The sequence below is a fragment of the Pteropus alecto genome, unplaced genomic scaffold, assembly GCF_000325575.1.
Source record: "Pteropus alecto unplaced genomic scaffold, ASM32557v1 scaffold131, whole genome shotgun sequence".
Lineage (NCBI taxonomy): Eukaryota > Metazoa > Chordata > Mammalia > Chiroptera > Pteropodidae > Pteropus > Pteropus alecto.
This window is the reverse complement of record NW_006434709.1, coordinates 2209671-2217054: the sequence shown is the minus strand read 5'-3', so window position 1 is coordinate 2217054 and position 7384 is coordinate 2209671. Positions and strand designations below refer to the sequence as shown.

Genomic DNA, 7384 nt, shown 5'->3' with positions numbered 1-7384 from the left:
GGCGTGGCAGGATCCAATATATGACTTATCATGACTTTTTTCATTAATATTACGTGGGTGATTTTCTTATACTTTATTCTTCTGAAAGAAGAAATTATTGTCTGGCACTGCTAGAGTCAGCTATTGAATGGCTGAAGAAATTAAGAGTATCTTTATCTTCTCTCAAAAATCATAAAGTGAGAATTAGTAAGGCACCCAATTCTAAGATTCATCCAGATTTTTTATTTTGATTTCTCATTCTCTCTAGGGAGTGCTGGGGGCTCAAGGGGGCATTCTTCATTTTAGCTTTTACCTGAGAACCAAACTTGCCTTTACCCCTTGTACCTAGAATTGGTGCTCTGGGAATGTTGCTGTGACCCATCAACGTCGGGGCCACCTTCCTAATGGTAAACACGGCCTAAACAGGGAGAGCAGATGAGAGAGTATGCAATTCTGTTTCCAGATGTTTCTTTATGTAAATACGACGCCAATGTAAATCCTGTGTCAAGATATAGAGAATGGTGCTTTTTACTACAGTTAGCACATGCATTTTTAGAATGACTACATGTTTTAGAGAATCTTTGCTGTGTATATGTAAACTTCTGTATTGTTCAACCATTTAACAAATAATAAATTATTTCATTATTAAATGAATCTCCGTCTTTCCTGATGTTTTGTACTCCAGTTTAACCTCTCTCGTGGTTTTTACTTACAAAACCGAGTTAATCCATTTTATTTTCTTTTAATTTTGTGGAAAATTCACTGGCTAAAAGTTTTAAGCCCTTAGGTCTTGTGATAAGGGTTTCCATTGTGTGGCCCCGGTTGAGCCCATTTTTTTAATCAGAATTAGTAAAAGTCTACGGCCATGCTACCCTGAGCAAGCTTGACCCGTCTGATCTCGGAAGCTAAGCAGGGTGGGGCCTGGTTAGTACTCAGATGGGAGGCCACCTAGGAAGACCAGGTGCTGTAGGCGTAAAAAAATAAAAAAATAAGGGATTGTAAGCTGACAAGGTCCTTGCAATCTGTGTGGTCAACCAAGGGTTGCCACGCCTAAAAAATAAAAAAATAAAAAAGAATTAGTAAGAGCGCCGGCTGCTCCGCTTACCCATTTCGCCTGCCTTCGTACTTGCTCTTGGCTCTCTCTTCATTGAGACACCTCTGATGCAGGCGGCATGCTGGGATTGCACGACAAACAAGACTTCCTCATCTCTCCAGTAGCCCATGGCTGGTGGGAAAGATAATGCCGGTGTAGTTAGTTGTGGAATAAAGTTGTACGTGGATGTGCTATGAGAAATCACCGAGGTGGTGGCATTCAAGTTGGGCCCTGGAGAAAGAGTGGATGTTTGCTAGAAAAGGCGCCTTGCAAGGAAAGAGGACATCCATTGCAATGAGGCAGGTGTTTGGGGAAGGGAATAACTCCATGGGGCTCAGTTATGGCCTGGAGGCTGGGAGCACATGGCAGGTGATGGGACACGTGCAGGGAGGATACCATACTGTGAAAGACCTCATGTATTGCACAAGTCACTGAGAGGAGGAAGGGCACCTGGTTTAGGTTAGTGCTTTTACATATTAACCCATTTGGTAAGTTTACATTTATTCATTCTTTTAACAAATAGGAATTGCACACCTGCTCTGTGTTTCGCTCTGTCACAGAGCTGAAGACACACCAATGAACAAAACACAAAACCCTGCCCCCTGGAGCTGCCTTTCTAGTGTGACTGCCTTTGGAGCTCCAGTTCTTGGACTGGCAAGCTTGCTGAGCTGAGTGTACCGTCCTGACCAGCTTCTCGCTCTCCCTGCAAGAGAGCATTTGTTCAGAGTCAAGAGGAAGGAAAAGTGTCTTTCTCCTTGACTAGTTATTTCTTACTCTAAAAACCTAAAATTTTTGAAAGTTTTTTATGTTGCCCTCAGAGTTAACCATGATGGCATGCAGTCTGCAGTCAGCCCGGCACGCTGCCCCTGCTTTCTCCAAAAAACAGGGGCCGCGTGCTGGGCCTGTCTAGGATGTGTGATTCTGGGATCCATCTCTCTGGACAGGCTTTAAATTGAACCCACCAAAAAGTGGATTGTCAGCAGCACTGACGAAAGCTATGTTCTACCACAGTGTCAGGGTCCCTGTTTACTGTGGCTGAGGAGAGGAAGCTTTGACCTGCAGATAACTATGAAGACAGCTCTCACATAGAGATAGCCTCCCCCACAAGATGACAAATCTTATTTCCGAGGTTTCCTGACTTTGTTTGTCCACAGTAGCCTGATGAAAATTGTCCTTTGTTATGCCGTGTGAGTCCATGTCACAATAATGGTCACCTCACATGTACTGAGTGCTTACTAAGCACTGAGTGCTCTGCTATGTTGCCTCCTGTTGCCTCCATGACCTCTCTCATTGGCCCTGGGGGGTGAGTGCCGTCATGATCCCCACGCCACAGATGAGGAAGCAGGGAGAGACAAGGCATTCTGTTCCACGTCCACAGAGCTAGTGAGCTGACTCCAGAGCCCCACTCCCTTGCCTCCATTTTTACAAGAGCTGTGTCCAACTGTAATCAATTTTCCACGTAAAGCAACTCTTCTTTTTAAATCTCGGAATGCAGCTACCCATTTTCCGTGGAGGTGCCTTAGGTGCAGAAATTGAGAATGCACAAGACTGTTGTGGATCATCCCTGCCAAGTTGCCGCGCTCCCCTCCATCTTTACTTCCCTTTCCACCTGTCATGAGGAGTAACATCAACTCCTGAACCACCTGGGGGTCTTGTGGCAATCACCCAGCATGCTGCTGGAGGAAGACATCCCATCCAGGACTTGAAGATATTCTTTCTATACCATCTTTTTGGTTGTGAACCCCATGACATCATTTTACTTTTTCAATGTATTCAGTATTTACTAAACACAACTTCCTCCTAGGCCTTGGATTCCCCGTTATCAAGTGCCACCTTGGTCGACCTCTTAAACGTCACTGTGACCTAGACAAGGAAGGACTTACCAAAGCTCTCTGCCAAGAGACTCCAGACTATCAGCTCCTTGTTCTCATTGCTCTCTTGGGCCTTCCCATTAGTTAGGGACATTCAGCTCCCAGTGGCTGAGGCCCCCACGGGCAAGGGCTCCACAGGAAGCATTGTTCAGGGCTTGGCACTGATTGGATGGAAGCTCTCTGCCCACTCAGTCCCACGGGGAATTTCTGGAATGTTCTTGTGAGACCAGACAAGGTAGATGGGTCTGCTGACTGCTGACTAGGGGTGACCATAGTGCCCAGAGGAAAAGGAAGCTGAATGTAGGGAGAGAGAGACTCTTTTCTGCAGAATGGAGGGCAGGCTCTGCCAGGCTGCAGCGTCTGGGGGCCTCCCTCCATGTGCATGAAGGCAGCATCTCTGATGCAGACAGGCTCAGGGTTTAGTGGGACAACTGAGGCAAGAGCCAGCACGGAAGCAGAGGGCGTGGCCTCAAGGTCAGGACAGAACTGGGGGTCTGGAGAGGTTCACTGAGGCCCCGGGGCAAGAGCCTTTTCTAGGATGTTTCTGACTGTGCCTAAAGGCAGAGGTGAGTGATGACAGTCAAGGTAGGGAGCTCTGTGTCAGGAATACATCTACCTTCATGGAATCCATGGGCCTAGGAGAGAACACACCTGAGAGAAGCACATCAGCCCCACTAACCCTGTTGGTCACCCTGATGGCCAGGCTGGGTAATACCTGGGGGCAGTCCCCAGGCCTGCACAGTGGCCAGTGGGGATGGGAGATCCAATTGATACATCTATTATAAAGGCCATTTAGTTAAAAATCGCATATCTGACAAACTCTTGACTGGCATGCCTGATATTCCCATCACCCAGAAGGTAGAATATGCTATTACTATAAAGCACCAGAGCTCATTCTGATCTGACCAACAAAGATGAGCGAGCTGGCCAAGTGGAATGCGAGATGCTGGGGTGGGTGATGGCCATGCTTGCCACGCTCCTTAGATACCTGGGAAGGGGGTCCTGGGTGATGGTCTAAGCGCACAGACTCTAGTCAAATGGATCCAAGGACCCTTTGCACTCAGGTGGCCTGGGCAAGTGTCTTGGCCTCTATTTTCCCGGTCTGTAAAGTGAGGATAGCACAGTTGTCCCTCAGTATCGCAGGAGGATAAGTTCCAGGACACTTCCCCCCGACACTAAAATCCAAGAATGCCCAAGTTTCTTATGTAAAATGACATAGTATTTGCGTATAGGCGACAACAGGGTATGCCTACACATCACTTTGTGTGGATACCGTGTAATGCTCAGCATGTGGCAAATTTAAATTTTGCTTCATAGAACTTAGGATTTTTTTTTTTTTTTTAGAATATTTTTTGTATCAGTTAAGTTGATGTATGTAAAACCCACAGACAAGGAGGGCTAACGGTACTTACTTCTCAGGGCTTTTGGGGGGATTCAGTGAGATAAAGAATTAAAAAGAGCCTACCCTAGTGCCTGACATTCAGAAAGCATCAGTCCATATGAGCAATTATGATTATTTTACTAACCAAGAGAAAAGCTGGAGCACTGTCAGAGAAGTAACTTAGATTTTCAGAAGACAAAATTTCAACATTCAGAAAAATCAACTCGGAAGGGAAAATTACATTAGATGATGGTAGGGGAGTATTAAAATGTCATTCTGACTGTGCTATTTAGACAACAAATAGTGGGCAGGAAGTGGTTAAACTGAAAGGGGGAGCAGAGGAGAGGGTGACTCAGGGACAGAATGTGGCCAATGGTGGGAGTAGGGGCATGTTTCAGGTGGTACCTCACCTAGGTCTGTTCAGAAAGTCAAAACGAACCCTAAAACCCCTCCAGCCCTGCAGGGCAGCTCAGAGACTCTCAGGAGGAACCAGGCAGTGTAGGGGTGGCTCAGACAACCACCTTTCAGAATTCAGTCAGGAATCCCATGGCTTTCGCTGAAGAATGGGTGTGTGTTTCCTCAGGAAACAGTGAATCATTAAATGGATCATCTTTCTTTTCTTGCTTTGGCTGCCAGGAAGCTCAGAACCTATGTCACACCTCACTTTCAGTAATTATGTGAGACCCTGTGATTTGTATATTTGTGTCCTAAATTCCCCCTAGTCTTTTCCCTGACCTTGATTTTTGTTTAAATTTTTTCCTACTTTAATATATATAATTCAGGAAGTCATTTCAAATCCACCTTTGTAGAGAATGAGGAAAATATGGTTGTATAAGAGCGCTGCCTGTGTATAATAAAAAATGTTGCCTTCTTTTGCAGAGGGAAGTGAGGTTGACTAAGCAAGAGTAAGGTTAATGGAGCAGAATGTGTGGAGAAGGAAGATGAGTGTGGGTTTTTTTTTTTAAGTACTGGAAATAAACTTGCCAAAGAATAGAAGGGAGCTGCCTCAGGGCTAAAGGTAACCCTGACTGGTCTAGAGGAACCGGGGCTCCCTGCTGTTTTCCACGGAGGCCGGAGGCAGCCACAGAGTTGACCTGGGTCTGAGTCACCTGTCAAAAGCAAAAGGAACATCACCCTTTCTCAACTCAGGAAAGTTCACTAAATTGCAAGTAAATGAGAATAATGATTTTTACAGGTCTAGCCTAGAATCTGCTCTGTTGCATTTTTTTTAATGACTTGCAAATCTCAGTCTTTGGTTAACAAATTACCCATGACCCCAATGAAGTTAAATTAGTGGATGCAGTTCCACCTGCAAGAAGGTGTCCAGTGGTGTGAACCCATTCACGCTGTCCCCAGCCCTGTCCCATTCGACACGAATACAATAATTTGGAGTCGGGTATGGATGGCATATTCCCCAGATCTGGGGTGACCCTGAGGTAGCAATGTGGCACCCAGTTTGCCTGACAGAATCAGAACCAAAAATATGTTTGAAAGGCTGAAGTGAGGGAGTGTCTTGAACAAGATGTGTTTTAAGAGATAAGTATAGCCTCCTGTACTTGGCCATGAACGTGCCAGTCATAGAGGGGAGCACTGTTTACCACCGGCGGGTCAAAGAGAAAAGGGGGCTCAATGCCCAGTCTCCAGAGTGAAGGCCCACAGTGTGAGGCCTCTTGGTCACATGCAGAGGCCAGAGAGCAAACCAGAGCTAAGGAAGAGCCGCCAGAGGGGGCTCAGCGAAGCCGGAGCTGGTCTCCCTGTTTTCTCCCTGGTTTTGCTTCCCCCACACCACCCCACGGCTCTCCCCACACTCCCCAAGTTCCTTTTAAAACAGACTTCAGGTCTCAGCCTTTTTCAAGGATGCAAAAACCTTCCTGTGGAACTTCATCCCACTGAGCTGAACTTCATCCGCATCTCTTCAGTGGCAAGTCCCCACCTGATCTGGCCTTGGCCGCCCTCACTCACTGATGTCATGTCCTACTGCCCTACCCCTCATGCACTCTGCCCCACCTGCCCGGGCCCGTGGGCTGTTCCAGAACACCCAGGGTCTCTGTACTCGTTACTCCTTCTGCATGGAATGCCCTTCCTGACACCTTCGTGGCTCGTTCCTTCGCTTCACTCAGGTCTCTGCACAAAGGTCACCACAACCTCCTTTGGATAACACTGCACATTCCTCATCACTTTCTATTCACTATCTCCCTTACCCTGATTTACGTCTTATTACAGATGACATAGTTTTGTCTGTCTGGTGTAAAAATAGGGCTCTGCCAGAGCAGAGACAGAACTCTTCACTGTGGCTCTATCCCAGCACCTAGAACAGTGCCCGGTACACAGCAGGTGCTCAGAGATACACACTTGTGGGTGGGTGAGTGGACAGGTAGGTAGGTAGGTAGGTAGATGGGTGGGTGGGTGGATGGGTGGGTGAGAGACAGAGACAAACTTCAGGCTCAGAGCTGAGGACAATAGTCATCTGCCCTTCCAATGTCACATACCCCAAGGGCAGATGGTGAACCACAGAGGGTGAGGTTTTAACTGCAAATTAAGAACTTCATCACCATCAGAACTGTACAAAGACAGCTCAGTGAGGGCCACATGAAATACTGGGGTTTTAACATAATCCAGATGACTTGCTCAAAAACAAAAGAAATTTGATAGAAAACAACCTGGTTGAGAACAGTTTGGGGAAAAACAATTCAGCCAAAAGGACAATTTGGTCTAAAAGTATACCCCACATAATTTTTCAAAAATTGGGATTTTAATGTAGCATGAAAGTGAAGTGCATCGTTTGCACCTTTTTAAGTATTTTACTTAAATTTCAGAATGGTTTTACCCTCTGCTTTAAGTTTCTAGTCAATAGTCAGTCTATTTTAATTCTGTTCATTTCTTAAAAATTTATTGTGAAATGTCATGCACATAGTTAAAAGTACATAAATGTGCTGCTTAGTGAATTATTACAAAAACCCACATTAACACATCTAGAATGAAGACACTGCTGGCCCCCAGGTATCCCCAAATGCCCTTCTTAACACAGCACCTCGGCTGCACTGCTTCTGCCATAACAAC

General features: G+C 46.0%; 1 pseudogene; it reads left to right on the top strand.

The window, feature by feature from the left end:
• The first annotated feature begins 834 nt into the window (after positions 1-834).
• Positions 835-952, top strand: LOC112478037 (annotated as a pseudogene).
• The last annotated feature ends 6432 nt before the right edge of the window (positions 953-7384 follow it).